The sequence below is a fragment of the Vespula pensylvanica genome, chromosome 6 (assembly GCF_014466175.1).
Source record: "Vespula pensylvanica isolate Volc-1 chromosome 6, ASM1446617v1, whole genome shotgun sequence".
Classification (NCBI taxonomy): Eukaryota; Metazoa; Arthropoda; class Insecta; order Hymenoptera; family Vespidae; genus Vespula; species Vespula pensylvanica.
The window spans coordinates 5,040,841-5,060,834 of NC_057690.1; the positions used below are offsets into that span (position 1 = coordinate 5,040,841).

Genomic DNA, 19,994 nt, shown 5'->3' on the forward strand with positions numbered 1-19,994 from the left:
GCTTCGCTAGTTCTCCGGTTGATAGTCGCTCGCACGCGTTCTCTTTCGACTCTCCAGGAAAGCGGAAAGCAGTCCAAGCGACCGCCAATCGACATTCCACAACTTCACGAACTTGCTAATTCGAACTTGTCCGCGGACATGTCTGCCAAGTCCGAAATGAACTACGAGCTTTGCTACCTCCTGTCTCCTCCAGGTCATACCTTTCGAAAACTTTTCAGAGTCCGACAACTTCCGAGAAAGTACTCGCATAGATTCGACTATTCCTTGCCGCTTTTACTATTCATAACACATTTATTTTGGAATTTGATCTATCTTCTGTTGAGATGGTTCACTGAAAGCAATATTTGTCTTCTTATGTACCGGATATCAAGAATTTGGACGGTATATATCATTAAATTGAGTTAAAAATGTTTTGTTTAAATAGATAAAAAAGTTGATCTTAACAAATTTTATGGACAATGATTATATATCTGTTTCTACTGAGAAAAAGAAAGAGAGAGAAAGTTCATATTAAATTACATTAATAAAATTGTATATAATATAAATTGTGAAAAAATAATATTTATAATTTCTGCAACTTTCAATATGAAATTTGAAATTCATTAAGTTAAAGATCGAAAATCTAATGTCAACGAAATTATAATTAATTTTCAGTAATTATGTTTCAAAAGATTTTCTTGTTTTTATTCTACAAGATTAATTATTTTATCAAATATTCTATCAAATGTAGATAATCATAATTTTTTAACAAATTAATTCTTCTAAATATTTAAAAACGTATCTCTCGATGAAAAGTAAATCAAAGATGTGATTTATGCACGCTAGATATATACCTCATTTTATATTGATTATCAAACATTCCGCTCATAAATTCGACATTCGGTGTGAAATGAATAGGATTGGGTAGAACAATCGCATGGCCTCCTCAATTTCCGAATTATAAATCCGCGACACATTTTTTATATTTTAAAAACTTATTCATAGTCCATTGATGATGTGTAAAATTGATAACAATGGTTATAACGAATCGAACCATGTTTATCAAATGCTGCAAACAACTCCTGGAATTGTTGAGGTACGAAAATATTCTACAAAGTGTGTCTATTAGTGAAAGGAAAATATATTTTTATATATAGTTGTGGATATTAGAATAAAAATTTGATATTAAATACGATAAATCTTAGTAATCTTTTATTTGCGTGCGGTAGAAAATGATCATAGATAAGTTATTTCATTACTATAACTGAGTATACTTTATAACTTCGTGAATTTTGTACATGTATGCACTTACTTATGTATACTTATGTTTGTTATTATCTATATAAACGTTTATCTATATGTCAGTGTATGAATACACAAATATGTAGATTCAATCTCGAGAAGGGTTTAACACACAGATCGATATTCCCGAAATTTTAGAATTATTTTTAAATCGATCTCTCTTTCAAATAAAATTTTCTATTGTAAAAAATATGTGTTTATGGATAGTATGAATAGTGTGTATGTACACGATGGAACTGTTTGTTTAAATAAGCTTTGTTAGAGCGAACATGTGGTTCGACAAAGATTCTGATCGATTGGATGTAGTTTTATATTTTATATCGAAGTGTTTGACCATCCGCTTATGTCTGTGATTATGATATATTTTTATATTATAGTTTCTTTAATCTTATAATTCTGATACGCTGCAAAGGATGTGCTTCGCAATCAAATACTTTACAGCCCTTAATTATTCTCTCGAGAGACGTACGACAAGTACTGTTAATAAACGTTAGAGGAACGTCACAGATCTTGTCATTAAGGACGATGTTCTAGCTTTAATTGCGATCTGTTTGTGACAGAGTAACTATCCGAGCAAGTTCTATGGTTTCGCGTGAATGACAGTTTAAGGGGTCGTTTTAAAAAAATTTCTAGCCACGTATACCTCTTCGTTCTCTTTCTGTATGTTACTAGGTTGGCGCAGTTCGTTGCTGCAAGGTCAGCCAAATGGAAAACACTTCAAGGTGGGCGTTACGCGCCGGCACCAAAAGTAAAAGCACGCACGAGAGCAAAGCCTAAAGTACGTAAGTTGCCTCTCGTTCTAAGTTACTCGTCTAAAGGGAACTCCGAGTGGAACCAACGTGGAAATTATCCGGGAGTGAGAAAGGGTGTAAGGGAGGGCTTGCTGGCTCGAGCACTTTGCGCTCGAAAGCCTCCGGCGTTTTAAATCCGACGTTCCTTTTTTCTTTTCTTTTCTCTTCCCTTTCATTCTCTTTCTTTTTCTATTTTCTTATTCTTTTTCTTCTTCTTCTTCTTCTTCTTTTTCTTCTTTATCTTCTTTATCTTCTTCTCATTCTTCTTTTTCTTTTTCTTTTTCTCTACTTTTTCTTCTTCTCGAATACATAGTACGAGGAGGCGTGGAATGCGAAAGCGAGTAAAGAGAGACGATTCTATTCCGCTCGTCGGCGTATATCTCGAAAAACTATTACAGGCCAGGCAACGCGTACGACCTCGTGAAGAAGTTCCTTCAGGTTGACTTATATATTTTTTTGAAGAGTCAAAGAAGAATAGATTTATTAATTTTAGTTCTTCATTGGTATTCGGATTTTGTGTATGTTTTCGCAGAAAAATTCTTGTTATATTTTTTTCCTTTTCGAGAAATAAAAAACAATAAAATTTGTATTCTAATAAGATTGATCAAGCCACGATCAATTGGAAGAAAATTATTGGGTCAAACCAATCGAGTAAAAGATACTTTGAAATTATATCAACGAGTGCTTTCAACGATAGCTCGAACTATTCGAGTTCTAAGGCAATCGAGAACAATTTGTCGATAATTACTCGAGTATATTCGGAGTGTCCAAGACAAGTAGATCACGATGGAAACGGAAGGTCTTGGATCTCTCTACGGTTGCAGTAATCGATATCCGAGCTGTGGTCGACGATATCTCTCTCCTGTAGATGAAGATCCACGTACGATATCACCCCAAGGTATCGACGATTCGAAGCTACGAATTCGTCCTAGACGATCGATACGTCCTATTATCGATAATTCACCTTGAAACTCCATCCCTGTTGCTTATCGACTAGTCCAATAATAATCATTTCTCTGACAGAAGGAGAAAATTGTCTTTTCTTTAATTTTTATTTTTTAATCGTCGTTTCTATCGTAAATTATAATTTCTTATTAGTAGATTTTGGCAATTTTAACGAAGCTTTTTTTATGTAAACATGCGCGAAAATGCAATAACAAATTAATTATCTCTATAATTTTAAAACAACAGTCACACAATGCTGAATAATTAAATTTTAACAATACGAACCAGCCGATTATATTGAAATTTTGCCAAACATTTGCATAGATACATCATCAAGATAAATCGTACAAACGGTATAGAATTTTTTTTCTTTTTTCTATCTTTTTCTTTTTTTTTTATATAAGATTTACCAATGAAACACGTTGTTCCTACGAATTATTTCGTTTTCAAAAGCCGAATCGCGAATAGAGAATCGTTTTGCTATCTTTACGTGCGTTTTGATACGAGAAACACGAATTCGCGAGACAAGCATTAGGACGAAACGTTATCGAGTTTATCGTTGACCGAATCGTTTCGAATTTCCGTGAGGATCCGGAGGGGTGCACTCTCGCGTATCTATTCATTAAGTAGGTAGATACCGAACGAGATTTCCATCAGTAATTTCCAGAGGGCGAGAGAGAGCGAGAAAGAGAGAGAGAGAGAGAGAAAGAGAGAGAGAGAGTGAATACCTCGTGGATCGGCCGCGCTTGGTCGTTGATTTGCATATTATGCAGTCGAGTCGTACGCTAGGGTGTATCATCGTTGCGAGCCGTTTTCATCTCTCTCTCTCTCTCTCTCTCTCTCTCTCTCTCTCTCTCTCTCTCTTTCTCTTTGCCTTTCTCTCTCTTTCCCTCTCTTTCTGTCTTTCTCTGTTTCTCTCTTTCTATCACTGCAATATCGGAGAAGATTCAAAGATCCTCGCATATGACATTCATAACGACCGAATGATCGAATTGATTTTCTATCTGTGAAAAATCGATTTTATCAAAATATTGAAAGATATAAAAAGAAAGGAAAAAAGAATAAGAAAGAGAGAACTATTAGTCGTTAATTAGCTGTACGATCTACAATTATCTCTTTCGAATAATAGGAAATTAATTTACGTGTTTCTTGAAGGTAATTGAAGATCTAATAAAATTAAATTCGATCTTGGAATTGAAAAGAATTGTCGGAATGGTATTTCATATGTTTACATTACCCATTGGACGAAAGGACTCCTTGTAGTTGGTCTAAAGTTTCGAAAGCAATTAAAATATAAAAGGCGGCTTCAGATAAAAAATTGCAAGTAGATAATGTTCGGGATAAGCATAAACCTTGTTCCAACAGTGGAGTATGATAATAAGGTATCCCTCTTAGGAGTATATAGAAGAATAAGAGACAGAGAAAGAGATAGAGAAAGAGAGAGCTTTGTCCCACTCCTTGCTCGTTTATTATTATTAAAGCGGCTTATCGCTGTGCATTCCTCCTTGCATTATCCTCTCCTCCTTACGCGCTTCTTTATTTATGGCGAAAGTTAAGGCAATCTTTTCGTGTTCCGACCAGTTCTGGTCGTTATCTATCTCTACTCTTGCCACTATTCGCCCATCCAATCTCTATCACGTACGTATACGTGCATGTATACACATATACAAACATGTATAGGCGGATGTATCGACGCGTCGACGTGTTTCGCGAAAATCCATACCCTCCCCACTCGGCCGTTTCTATCTCTCCGGCATTTTCGTAGCACCGCAAGGGCACGTTAACGAGCGGATGTAATTAAAACAAATGAACCGCTCTCGTGCGCCATTCTGACCATTTCGCGTTCGTTCGTTCGTTCGTTCGTTCGTTCGTTCGTTCGTTCCATCGCTCGACCATTCATGGTTCGGCCAACGATTTCGGTATTACTTGAAAATTCTGACAAATCGATCGCCCTGCTAACTCCATCGAGACTATCCTTTTCACGACCATTGCGGCTCTGAAAATTAAGAAACACAGGACGAGCTAATACTCGATTTCCTAGCTTCCAATGAGAGCAACGATTGGATCGTTAACTCTCTCCGGTATAGACTTCTTTCCTCCTACGATTTCCTTTTATTTTCTTTCCATCTCTCTATCTCTTTCTCTCTCTTTGTCTCTCTTTCTCTCTCTCTCTCTCTCTGTCTCTCTTTTTCTCTTTTTCTCTTTCTCATTCCTCGTTTAATACGCGAATACGTTACGCATTCGCATTCGCGGATAACGTCGTTTTCTACGTAGACAGAAATCTGATTACGCTTGGGGGCCAGTTAATTGTTTTCATCTCCATCGGCCTGTACGTATGCGAGTCCTTAACGAGTCTTCCTTTTCCTCTCTCTCTCTCTCTCTCTCTCTCTCTCTCTCTCTCTCTCTCTCTCTCCCTACTCTTTTCTCGTTTTTCCTTTTCCTTTACGATTCCAGTCTCCTCCTTCGCGAAAACACAATCGGATCAAGGGTTATTCCGAGTGATACCGATGGATCCTACTACCATCGATGAAAACACGATGGAATGTCTGTTCCGTTTTCCCCTTCTTAACTCCCTCTTCTGTTTTCTACTAGACTCGAACGAATTTCAAGAATTCCGACTGAAATTCCTCGAGAAACGTGTTACGGTATACCCGTCTTCCTGTCTCTTCTCGCTCTTGCGTTTTCACGAAACTTTAGCGTTCCTCGATTTGAACTGGTTAACCTTCTCTTCTTGCAAAGTAGAAGAAGAAAATAAAGAACTTACATCCGGTAGGTACCATCGCCAAATTTGACAAATGATCGAAATATATTCTCTTCGTTTTTGATCCGTAACTTCATTATATGATTTTGACGTTATCCTTTAAAGCTGCATTCGTGTTCACGCGAAACGTTCGAAAACGCGAGAGTAATCGGAGGAAAAGCTTTGAAATACTTACTGGAGCTAACCGACCTCGTCGTTTCGTACGAACTTCATTCCCGTTTATCGTCGGCTGTTTCCGAGTTGCTACAAGGGAGGGTTAGGTCTATCAATTCCGTAAATGCGAAAGACTATCTCTCATGCTTTCGAATCGAAACGAACTATACCTTCACATCTTACCGAAATGTTTCCTTCTTCGATCGTATTCTTGAAACTTCGAACGTATCGTCCTTTCGCCGTGGCGAGTTTCACTTCGTGTTACGTAAATCAAGTAGCTTCTTTCGATAAACAGATTCGAGAGTTTTAAATCACCGCGAAAATCGCGATATATCGTGGCTTCCACGATTACACCTTCGAATATAGAAGTTGGGGTTCGGCGGGGGAGGGAGTGGGATTGAAATAAATGAAATAAACGGAGAAGTACCGAACTTGTCCGCGTTATTTATGTCCTCGAGAACGTTCGCCAAAAGTATCTCCACGAATAAATCTAAGAAGATTCGTTTTGTTTTAAAACGACGAGGAGGAAGCCGCCCGTGGCGTGCACATTTTACGACGCCTCTTCGAAGACAAAGAAAGCTTGCGATGCAAAAATAATAACTGAATGTTGGTAGAAAAGAAGTTAAATCATTTTTAAAATCTATACGAACGAAATTATGCGGTGCCGGCGTGGCACGTCAGATCTTCGAGATTATACAAAAATTAACTTTATTAAGGCTAATCGTATAAAGATTGGTTGAATTCTCTTTTTGACTGAATATTATTAAAACCTATTGGTTTCTCTTTTATTTACCGTTCGCTCGGAAGTAATAAAAATGGAACTTTAATTTCATTATAAATCATATCACGATGGTTCTCTCTCGACCGTCACTTTTTAACTGACAGGGAGAACTCGACGCTTCAAGTGTACGCAAACAAAGAAGGAAAAGAAAACGACGATTCCTCTTATTTCTCTCCTCTCCGTAACCTTTCAATTTTTCTCATCACGAATCGCCTTGCGTTTCCTGACGCGAAGCTATAGGAATTTCTTCTTAGACGGAACGACACCACCGAGCTTACGTAGATATTTCGATGACAAGAGAGAGATGAGGGTGAGAAGTGGTTGAAAAAGGTGGCGAAGAAAGGGTGAGAGTGTTGAGCTCTCAACCGTTCTCATATCTCCCGAACGTGTATTATATATCTATGTATGTATATGCACGTATATAGAATATATGTTTATATGCACCTACATAGATATAGGAACGTGCAACGAGACAGGGGTGTATACGAGCCGAGACCAGGGATAGGCATGCCAGCATGCCGAATCGCGGTAGAGAAGCACGGGGAACTGCAAACAAGCACGTGACACGATACATCCTCCTCCTACGCCCTGTTTTCACTACCAAGAATTCTCTCCCTTTCTCTTTCCTCCTCGTTTTCTCTCGCTTCTTCCTACAGAAGCCAAGTTGCAATTATTTCTTCCGACCAGAATATCAATATTTTCCTCTCTTTTATCTCCTACTTTTTAATCTCATATGTTTTTGATATTTTCGAACATATAACAAGCAACGATAATTAACAGTTTTTAATATACGTACAAAGATAACATATATATCTACGAATTCATTTTAAATTATACACGATAATTTCGAGATTCTAATGTATAATGATATTTACTTTCATTTGAAAACTAACGAATGGTATTATTCGATTTTATTTTTCCGCTTAAAAGATCAAGAAAATTGCAACGATCACGATTTTACGTGACGATCGAGCGTTCCTCGAAAAATTCCAATTCCGACGTTCGCTTACGGCTTACGTTCCTGCAAATTTCTATTTCGCTTCGTTAAACGGGCAGGCCGATACTGCGAAAAGGTCCTGCGTTAACGTTTCAGTTAGCTCGAATGCGAATAATCCCAATATAGAGGCGAGATCGTTGTGTCACGGCGCGTTAACGCCGGCGCCACGTTAACGCCACATCGTTTTCCAAGTAGAAGCAGACGCATACGCCGACGAGCTTGTTACTTCTTTTTTTCTCCATTTACTCTTTTTTCTTTCTTCATTTTCTTTCTTCATTTTCTTCTTCTTCTTCTTCTTGTTTCCGCTTGCTTTGATTTTCACGCCGAAGGCGTGTACATCTCCATGTTTTCTCCATCCCGAAAGAAGAAGAAAAAAACAAAAAAAAGAAAACGTCCTTCCAAATTAACTCCGGTACTTTGAGATAGATAGATAAATGAGTAGATAAATAGAAAGCGAGAGAAAACGAGAGAACGGGGGAGAGAGAGCGAGAGAGAGAGAGAGAGAGAGAGAGAGAGAGAGAGAGAGAGAAGACTTTAATTAAGCCAATATCTTTTCAACGAATCGCTCGGCTGTGATATTCCGCTCGAACGATATACTCTGGTGCAAAGTTTATAACGGCGATAAATCCAATGATAATGTACGGCACAGGAGCGACCATCGGATGGGCGGAATAATCAATTACCACGGGGATCATTAATTAACTCTCAAAAGTGCAACGATTTAACGGGAGGGTAACGGTGAAAAGGAGAGAGATATGCTCGACACGAAGCAAACTTCGGGATTTGGTCGAACGCGAAGGTGTTATGGGGTTCGCGAAAAGGCACGGGGATCGGAGAGGTAGAAACGGGAGTTGTTCAATTTCGTTGGACCGCACGAAACCTGGCAGCGGTGGCTTGCCTTTACTTTTTTTTTTCTTATTTGCTTTCACTTTTTTCTCCTTCTTTCTTTCTTTCTGCTCCTCCTCCTGCTTTATCTCTCTCTCTCTCTCTCTCTCTCTCTCTCTCTCTCTCTCTCTTTCTTTCTTTCTCTACCTCTCCATCTCTCTCTTTTCTTGTTCTTGTTTTCGTTTGTTTTTTTATTTCAATTTACCTCCGTATAACGTTAGCTTACCAGCCGGCTTAACAACGTCCAATGAAAACGTTTCATTATGCGTGCTATCTCGGTCGTTCGTGTTTCGGCTCTCTCGCGCCGGGCCCCAGGTTTATCTCTTTTGTTTGCTCCCCCACATCCCGGTGATTTTGTCACCGGCAATTCGAGCGAAATCATGGGTAAATAACGAAATGGACCGTTGTCGATACTTCCGACGACGGTTCCGCTTGATTTCAAATCATCGTTATCGCTCTCAGCTAAACTTGATTTTGTGATTTATCAAATCTTTATTATCATGAGTATTAAATTTATAAGATTAATGTGAACTAGATCGTAGATTCTTTCGCGTTTGTTTGAAATTCTCTTGAATATAGCAACGTTAATAAAATTGCGAAAGAATTTTTCTTTTAAAAAAGAAGTTGAAGATCGCAATAAGATCTACTTTTTAACGAATTTAGTTTCCTCTCAAGTGTAACTGTAGTTACTTTTATCTTCAATAATACAGAAGATAGAAACTGACCCAATTTCGTTACCTGTCCCGTATAAAACGAAAAATATCTCGTGTCTTTGTATTCGTTGCTTTACAATATCGTAAGTACTTGCTTCACTTCGAGAGGAAACATGTCCCATGGGAGTCAATGTCGTCAGTACACTCGACTGATATCAGCTTCTATTCGTTGACTGTAATTGCAATGTCGCAGTAGAAGTTATTCGATCGCACGTGAGAGTAAGACTTGCTTCCTCTCTCTCTCTCTCTCTCTCTCTCTCTCTCTATCTCTCTCTATCTATCTTTCTTTCTTTATTACCTTCTCAATGATCGTTCGGAAGGATAATTTACGATCTCTTTTCTCCTCTCTCTTCGCTCGTGTTTGTCAAAAGTAGCAAGGATAGTCGTCGGATGCAAATGTAAAACGTCATGCTCTCTTTGTGCTTTTACGATTCCATGGATGCAGAATGGCCCGCATGTTCGTTTACTCACGCTACTAGAACTGGAAAAGGAAGAGAAAGAAAGAGAGAGAAAGAGAGAAAGAGAAAGAGAAAAAGAGAGACTAAAAGAGAGTTATTGCACACGCAGAATTCGCTCTTTCGTCATCGCATCGTCAAGGAGACCCTTCGATATGGGAACGAACGAACTGAGGCTTGTGTGAAGTCGAGCGAATAAATGTTTTCCATGCACTAGCGAAATCCTCAAGTTTTCATCCTCTCCCTCACCCTTCTCTCTTTCCTTCTTTCTTTCTTCTTTTTTGGGTCCAACAAACGATATAACGTAATACTTTTTTGTAGAGTAAAAAAGATGTTTCCTACAGTGAAGATATTCGAAACTTATATACGTAAAAATGTTTCGAATGTTTTGATGCTCGAATTGTATGCAAGTGCGGAATGTACAATGACGTCTTGAGTAGAACAAAAATCTATTAACACATAGTTCGTATTTAGGATCTTTTAAAAGCTATTCGGAAATATGCTAATTTTTCAGAGAAGAAGTGGACGTTCAAATTGATACGTCGTTAAATAGATACGATGAATTTTACATATATGTATGAATACAAGAAATAGAATGGTGAATTGGTGACTCGAACGAGTTACGGGTTTGTCGTGCAATTAAATCTAAACATGCACGTACCCGAACGGCTCCGGTATATACGGTCGTTAATCGGACTGGTGCTAATTGAGAATAGACTCGTTGATCGGGAGCTCGATCGATCGATTGATCGATTGGCGCGATTTAGGCAGACAGTATGTTCGGTTTTGTTTGTCGAGTTACCGCGTAGAGTGACGTTTTGTTCGTTGCAATATCCTACACAGAACGACAACTTGTATACGCTTGCTCGCGTTTTCCTACTTTCGACGATGTATCGAATTGTACTATGACAAGTGTTTGGACATGATCGGACATCCAAACGTGACGTATTCCTAATGGCAAGATGATACAAAATTTCATAAGATCTTCTTTTTACTTTAGATAATAACAGTAATAAGAAATTTATATAAAGTATTATTTACGAATGATCTTAATGATCTTAATGGTGTGACTTCAAATGATCAAATATTTCAATTATTACTTTTACGATGTTCCTGTTAAGATTATTTTCTCTTTCATAAAATAAATTTTGAATGACATGGTGTACACATTAATTGCGTTATTTATTTCTAATGCGTAAATAACAATTAATTTATTGTAAAATTTCATCAATTTTATCTATATAATATGATTATATGCATTTATTATATTCAGTCTGTTTAAAATTTCAATAGAAATATTTTTAAATAATAAAAACAGTTGCGAATTATTACTTTAGAGATGATCACTATGCATTACTAAATTAATTTCCAACGAAAGAAACTAATAATTGAAAACAAAAATTGTACATAGGTATATATACATATGTACTTTCTATAGTATATACATAATACGAAAATCTATTCAAAACAGCTGTGATTACTTCTTGCAAACTTTACGATAATTATGTTCACAAAGTCAATGTAGTATGCGAGACTTGTTCCGTATAGATACAGCTTGAAATTCATCTCGGAGTCCTTGTATTGTAGAAGATCTTACGAAAAGAGAGAGGGAGAGGGAGAGAGAGAGAGAGACGGGCCACTATGTACAAACGCATTTTACAGTCTACAAAACATCCAGCATCGTTGAAAGTAGCGATCCTACTTACGTTTCCTTTCTCACAGGCTCTCTCGAGATTTGCACCTCTTTGAGAAAGGAATGGAGAGAAAAGAGAGAGGAGAGAAAGAGACAGAGAGAGAGAGAGAGAGAGAGAGAGAGAGAGAGAGAGGGAGAGAGAGATGAAGAGAGAAAGAGAGAGAGAGAGAGAGGGGGGGAGAGAAACATCGTTAAGATCGTTTCTACGTCGCTCGCTCGATCGTATATCCCGCAAGATGCGCGTACCTCAAGCCATACGTGCCATTGCCATACTCACGTAAGCAATAAGCATCCCTGGCGAGTGCACGGAAATTTCTTGCAGCCTTAATACGATTACGTTCGACACTGCTCTCACGTTTCTGTGGGTGCAGACGAACCTACATATATATATACATAAATATATATATATATATATATGTAAACACACTCGCATATACATATGAAGTGTACTAAGACTCGAATTTGATGTAAGGACATTCTCTCCATTCCTTTTACCTCTCTCTCTCTCTCTCTCTCTCTCTCTCTCTCACTCTCTCTTTCATTCTTATTCCTTCATTTCAATGCACTACTGTAGCATGTGCTACGTTATTATCTATACGGATACTAGCGGAGAAGGATAGGGGAATGAAGATGTTGAAATTCGATAGTCAAACATTCGAGTCGCGGCAACTCTGATATCTCCGTCTGAATATCCCCACCCACCCTCCTTCTATCTCTCTCTCTCTCTCTCTTCCTCTTTCTCTCGGTGATACTACGAAACGCGAATGCGCTCTTTGGAAATGCCTTCTATTTGCATGTGTATAAATCACACTGTATACACTTCCGGTTTGTCTTATTTACACGAGACTCCTTTCAGTGAGAAGCATCGATTTCGGATAGTACCCTTCTTCTTTTATGAAAATTTTCTAATATATATAACTTTTCTACTTACTCATCAACGTAGAGCATGGAACGATATTTCTATTTTTATTTTATATTTTAATATTAATTTTTCATCTGTAAAAAAATAATTTCTTTGTTATCTATTGGTTTCCTGTTTGATTTATTTGAAAATATTTCGAAATAATAAACGCGTATCTTGTAAATATATGTAAGAATAACGACGTCATTGAGAATTCTTAAACAAATAACAAGACTGATGTCACAGCGTAATGATGTACAATACCGAATAACGTGAATCTATATGAAGTAGCATAAACCGATGTGCCAGTCATCGATGTTAGAAGGCGCCTCGAGGCTGCCGGACGTTTCCGACATTGAATATTGTGGCAACGGCACGCACAATGTTCCTTTCTATCTCTGTCTCTCATGCTCTCCGTCTCAACATGGGATGTAGGGTGCACAGGAATATACGGAAGTACGACACACATTTACAGATAAATCATGGTGTGTTTGGGTGCCGCCATCAACGTTGGTGCACCCGCTAAATTTGGTTGGGATGTAGTGAATCTGCAGCCACGACGCTTTACCTATACACGTATACCTATACGGATAGGTAAATACACGAATACTAGAGAGTATGACTATCATGCTACAGCCTGTATGTACACGCGACGTTTCCTCTGCATTCCCTACCTTTCCTCCTTTCGAATACTAACTGTATTAAGATCATGTGATCACCGGGTCGTTGAAAATTCGACAAATAAACCTAAATTACGTTGTTTCAGTTATTTCTTACAAGAATAGATTTAATTTCGTAATTCGTTTAGGAAATTAACGTAGATCCTTGATTAATAATTCGTATGTTTTCTACGTTCTTATTATTTTTAATAAACAGACATAGATAGCGTATATGAATGGTACAACGAAAATGGCGATTCGATTGCTCGTATACGAGTGTCTTTCCCTTTAAGAGAATCGTAAAATCAGGATCGAACAAGCAAGTGGTAATCCAGATGAGCGTTTTCGTTCGCTTGTCCATCCGTGTAAAAGGAATGATAGTCCTCCTTGTCGTCCCTTTCTACAACGACAACGACGACGACGACGACGACGACGACGACGACGACAGGACGACGTCGCGACATTCCTCTTGGATAGACTAAAAGGAAGGAGAGAAGGAACGAAGTCATTTGAATTTCGAAACATCGAGAGGATTACGTTCCGCTGCACATGCAACTTTCCACTCGAAACTCCTTCTTCGTCCGATCCTTTACGCCAACGTCCCTTCCCAAACCCTTTACTCTTTCTCTTTCTCTTTTTCTTTCTCTTTCTCTTTCTCTCTCTCTCTCTTTTCCACGACTACGACGTTACCATCGCGACAAGAGCGATCCGATGATGAGATCGGCTGGATAACGGCCGACTTGCTTCAACGATCGAAGGTTGCAGGGGGAAATAATTTTTCAGCTCGCCTCGACGAAATAATGGTTTCCTGGGAATGAAAGAAAGAAGAAAATAAAACCCTTCCTTTTTCATTCTTTTTTACTCGTGATAGTGGAAGGAGGAGGAGGAGAAGAGAAAAAGGAGGGATCCTCGATACGAGCTTGAAAAAGAGTATCTCCGACGTTTGTTTGCACGGCACTACGTAGCAGTACTATGTTTATTCTGTTTTTCTCTATTTCGTTTTATACCATGGTTGGTACATATACGCTATATAACGAACAAAATCTATAGTCTTTTTATTTCCTTTTATGTCACTTATTGCAATAAAACAGAATGAAAGTGGAAAAAAGAGACAGAGAGAGCTTATCGATGTGTAGATTCATTTTACAGGTCGTATATTTGGCAATATGGCAATTTTCGCATACGCGTCTTTTCATCAATACCGTGTCATCCTTACCAGAGTTTTATATATATGTATGTGTGTGTGTTTGTATATATACATACATACGAAAAAGGATTCTCTCTCTTTTCTCTTCCTACCAAGGGGTTGTTATTCTGAAGAACGATTAGATGAACGAAAATATCTTTGATTTTTTTGAAAAAAAATCTCATAAGGTTTTAACAAAAATGTTATAAGTGTTATAGATCATACAGAGGGCCAGCGAATTTTATTCGTATTCTCCCTTTCATCATCGAGTCAAAGAAACTTACAACGTTTGCTTGCGAAGAGGTCGTGCAAATAGTTTAGTTCGTCGATAACTCTACCGTGTACGTTATGCTAGCAGTCAGTCCTGATTTAAATCTTATTCGTGCTTTTACGCGGTATTTGCTTCTCCCTCTCCCTTTAGTTTGCTTCCCTTCGGTATGACTTGGCTCCAGGCTCGCTCGCTCGCTCGCTCGTTCGTTCACTCGTTCGTTCACTCGCTCGCTCACTACTCGGTTTGGATCTCGAATGCGCTGATGGTAAAGTTTCCACCGGTATCACTCTCGGTGGTTGCCGTTGGTTCTCCGCATTCACCGTCGAACTTCGATTATTCTCAACTTTGTGCTCGGCCCTGCCGACCCCGTCGATTCGTCTCGACGTGCCATCGACATAAATTAGTAGATAGGAAATTTTGGAAAGTATACACACACACACATATATATATATATACACATACACGCATACCGACTGCACGTGCGTTTATTCACGTAAGCATGCATTCTTCTTCTTTTGCCGTTCGCGTGTTTCCGACTTTGTTCGATCGACCACAAGCAACTGCCTACATAAATCATCGAGGAGTGTTTACGCTCCTCGACGAGATAGCATCGTAACATCCGTCGATACTCTTACGTGCTCGTGGAAGAAAAGATCTTCAGATTTTTCTTAACAAAAGTTACTTTTGTAGGTCACTGATTGCATCTTTCTTCATGTCCATTATTTAGCACACAGGGTAAGGTGATAAATAATAAATATCCTACCTATTAATGAATATGGTACTATAATATAGAAAAATGTCATAATATATAAAATACGTCTCGTTGAGCACTCAGTCTCATGCAAAGTAGGAAAAAGTTTGAACAGTCTATTTTTCTCGGCAGACATTCTTTCTCTTTATGCAGTCCTTTTTATAAAGAAATTGCAGTTTTCTTTCTTTAAGACTGCATGCGCATTGTCGATCAGTCACCGGGACTAGGTCGATGAACGAGTAAAAAATTAGACGACTATACTCTTCGAACAAACGAGTTATCGCTCGTGTTTTCGTAGTTGCCGGCGACTCGTTGGTCACTACAATCAAATGCGTACGCCCCCATATATTCCCTTGAATTTAGTGACCTGGTTACTGGCGACTGATTGACAGTGTGCAACGGGCCTTAAAGCAATTCCCTAAACTCTCAATGACGTGACAAAATCAGTCGACCCGGAAACACTACCTGATAAAATAATCTGTTACTCGCACAATCTGCCTATCAAATTTCTTCAAGTCCATTGTTCTCTTGATAAGAAGAATGAAAAAACAATTACAAGAAAAAGAGATATATTTCAAAATCTAGAGAAAACTTCAGCTAGTCAAACAACACCTGAACAATCATCATTCATTCATTGAACGGAAAATAAATCAACACGATGTGACAAAAATATAATTAACTTCATTAAAGAAAAAGAGAGAAAAATTATTGTTGTAGATTCATTTCTTCTTGTCACAATTCCATTGGTACCAATATCCGTGTAATTATACATAATTAAAAAAATAAAAAAAGAAAGAAAAGAAGAAGAAAAGTAAAAACGGAAGAAAATATGAGATGATCCTTATCCCGTTCACGTAGACTAGAGAGACACTGGAGAGAATAAAAAGAAGCTGCGGAATAGATACGTCTCGCATTAAAATAGGGAAGGCACGACGACGCTGCTAGTACAAATATGATACTTTTGCAAACTAGGTTTCTTTGTTCGAGCGTATTCTTTTCTCCCTTTTATAAAATACGATGCTATTCGTCGGTATCCCGCGCTTTCTTCTTATTCACGAATTTAATCTCCAGAATATTAGAATATTTTCTCTTCTTTTCTCTTCATTTTTAAAAAATATACAAGATAGTCTTTATTAATTTGAATACTTTTGCTTCTACTCAAATTTATATTTTTTCTTATTGATTTTTGATAATATACATCAGTCAGTACCTATTACCGTTCGTTTTGCTTAAGATCGTTTCATGGTGTTTAAAGCTTAGATGACCCGTCGCGTATGTGGACTGAACGTGACTCAACAAGATCAGTGCGTAACTGGTTTCTGAATATTTGTATGCGCGATATCTTCTACCAAGAGTGGCATCAATTGAAATTATGAAACATAAAGTGTGAAATTCGAATTTCGATGACTTTAGATAAGCCAACTTGTTTTTCTGTGACATCCTGTAAGATTTATTTTTAAAAGAGATCAGTGTTTTCGAAAAAAAGAGAACGAACGTAAAATAACAATTGATAACTGGATTCTGATTTTGGAATTGGCTCACACTCAACAAAATTTATTTTCTAATTCCAATTTATTTTTATAGACGTTCTCACTTATACGATTATTTTCTATATATGTGTGTGTGTGTGTATTGTACATTCTGCTCCGTATGGAACGAGTGTACTGGTCGTAGCTTATCTTAAGATAAGACTATACTTTATTAGGTTTGTGAGAAAGAAAAGTCGACGTGACGTTTGTTAGGAAGTAAGAAACTGCACAGTATTTTCTAATTTTCCATAAGCGCGAAGACCCAAAAGAAGTTTGCGGAGAAGAATACAGGCTCATCTTTTACGCGTACACATTTTATCTATATATACACGTATCTAACGTATATATGTAAGCGTTGTAGAAACGTTTGAAAGAGAAACTAGCCGGTCCCACGAATGGCTATACATGTTAGAATATTCATATAATCGCGATGCTAACCGTGAAGGAGGTGGGTAGCTAGTCAGCTAGGTAACACTAACTAAAACTCACTGCATTAAAGTTTACCCCACTCGGTTCTTTCTTATCATAATCGCATTTGTAGATAATGGAGCAAGGATAATTTGTTATCGCGCGATGTCATGGAGCAGAAACTTTTTAAATTACTTCGTTCTTCAGAAAACTTTTCTTACCGCAGCCGACGACGCCACAAGCATCGTCTTCGTCGTCGCCATCGTCGTATTCGTCGTCGTTGTCGTCGACGTCGTTTCTCGCGGTATTCTCGCGGCCTCCCTGAAAATACGAGCATAGTTGGACATTCACGTATGGAAGCGACATGGATATTTTTCTAACCGTTTCCATTCTTCCGAGCTTTCTTCGCTTTCCACCATTCGGGAGGCTGTCTCTGTCCTTTTCCTTCTCTTTCTCTTCCTTGTCATCGTCTTTAACGCGAGTGGAAAGGCGGAACGACGTTCGGTTCGAACTCACTGGGTTCTTAATGTCTCGTGATATGGCGGTACGTTACTTGTTTACGTCGACGTTACGCTTCGCTCGGTTACGATTTCATGAAAAGAGACCTATGTTCTTATACGTTCTTTCACCGTATATACGAAAATACTATCGCCTCTAAAACGTGCCAGATTTGCCGAGTGAAATTCAAACATAAGTATATCTAACTTCTCTCCAATTTTATTTCAATTGCGAGTGTATACTATGACGATCGTTTTATTCCTTTCTATTTGTTTCGTATAATAGCTATTTTGATATATGTCACAATCTATTATGACGATAATGATGATACAAAACAATCGTATACAATATTTCTACTACGTAGAACAAATAGATATAATGTAAAAATATATAGCGATTATTATAGTATTTCGATTGAAATCGTACGGCATTATAAAAACATGTCTGCAAAAAAGAAAAAAAAAGAGAAATATCGAATAAGAAACGAAAGAAGTGACCAACCGAATGCAATCGATGCCCGAAACGCCTGAGTTCGCGTTGAACGAGAGGCACGTTCAACATTCAAAGGGATTTCCAATTTCGATCTCCATCTCCATAAAGTGTAACTCTCTTTTCTCTCTCTCTCTCTCTCTCTCTCTCTCTCTCTCTCCTTCTCTTTTTCTGTTCACCCTCTCGTGGTGGAAAAGCGTTGTATGAGCGACGAAAAGTGTAATTCGCTGAATCGCATGACACGTAGATTGCTACGAACGACAATACGGATACGTGCCGCGGGTGCATTGTTTTCAGGGTTATGGACGAATCGTGAAAAAAAGAAAAAGATGAAAAATGAGCACGAGAGAGAGAGAGGGAGAGAAAGAAAGGGGGAAGAGAGAGAGAGAGAGAGAGAGAGAGAGAGAGAAATCATAGATAAAATAGCTGGAGCCATTGCATAGTCAATTATCTAGCCTCGTATATCTCATGATTTTAATATTCCACGAAGCAATTGAAACTTCAAGCAAATAAAAATAAAATGAATGAAAGACAAAAAAAGAAATAAAACGTAATATCCATTAAATTGCTAGAAATACGTCGATACTCCTAAAAACATTTTTCAGAGAATTTCCTTTTTTTTTTATTTTTTAGATTTCATTGATTTGTCGAGTCAGTAGGACAGTAAATCTAGTCGATTTTTACCGTTCCGACGAATAGCTCGACTGGAAGCATTCGGGAACATCGGGAACGTAGTAAAAGATCGTAGTTAAACGTTACTACCAACCGTTGTCTCTGTCGTCCACCATCAAATTCGTTAAATTTATAGTTTTTGTTGAGTGGAAGTAGTAATTTGAAGGTACGCGTACATGTGCGGTGTGTCTTGTACAGTGTGTGACTATTTACGCGACGTTGGTCTCGAAGGAATAGTTTCTCAAGTGTAACCGGAGAGAGAACGTTTCTTTCGCATTCTAAAAGAGGATCAAAAATGGAAACACTCTTTCCATATATATCGTTTGTATGAAAATGTAGATCTCTCTGAAGGTAGCATTTCATGGGACGAGTTTTACTCGTATGCAACAGAGTTCCATGCTCTTAAATAAATAATGTGACCAAAATAAAGCCCTATTTCACTGATAAATAATAATTTACAAATAATAAATATTTGATATTATCCGATAGAATCTCATGTCAATAAACAATACAAGTGTTTATTATTTAAAAAGACACGTTCAAGAAGTACAAGTTGAAAGAAACATTTGAAAGAATTTGATAAGTATCTAAATTTATATTTCAACACGTTCGAAGAAGATACGTGATTGCAACAGCTCTTCCGTAAAAATAAATTTCCAATAGGAGCGTTGATAAAAATCGATACATCGATTATATAGAAATAGGAGAGCAATGAAAAGTAAAATAATAAATATATATTTCGATGTTTAAAACGTACATACATACGTAGATACCCTTACATCAAAATCTCGTTAACGAGTTTTTTGGTACAATCATGATACACACGTATACATACACACACACACACACAATATATATATATATATACACTTTCTTATGTTATAATGGAATAGTGTAAAAAGTATCGTTCTCGACGATTAACAGACGGCATCGGTTATTACGTTACGTACCGTGCAAGAACATATCGACTATCATAGGAATTTTTATCGCGTCATTAAAGCTCAATCATTTCGGAGATACGCCTTTTTACGTTTCCCACAGCGATATCGTCGCGACGTCATTAGTCGAGGAAGGATAATTTATCGTGAAATAAAGAGAGGGAGAGATTTTTTCACCCTGGCTTATAACGTGTTCGGTAGACTGAGACTTTTTTCTCTCTTTTTTCGCGTTATCCA

General features: G+C 37.8%; 1 long non-coding RNA gene across 1 annotated transcript; it reads right to left on the reverse strand.

Moving 5' to 3' along the window:
* Positions 1 to 13,690: 13,690 nt before the first annotated feature.
* LOC122629894 lies at positions 13,691 to 17,726 on the reverse strand. The gene is made up of 3 exons (XR_006327369.1): positions 17,542 to 17,726; positions 17,382 to 17,481; positions 13,691 to 13,823 (listed from the first exon to the last, which is right to left on the reverse strand). It is a non-coding gene; the product is annotated as an uncharacterized LOC122629894 (long non-coding RNA).
* Between the last annotated feature and the right edge of the window lie 2,268 nt (positions 17,727 to 19,994).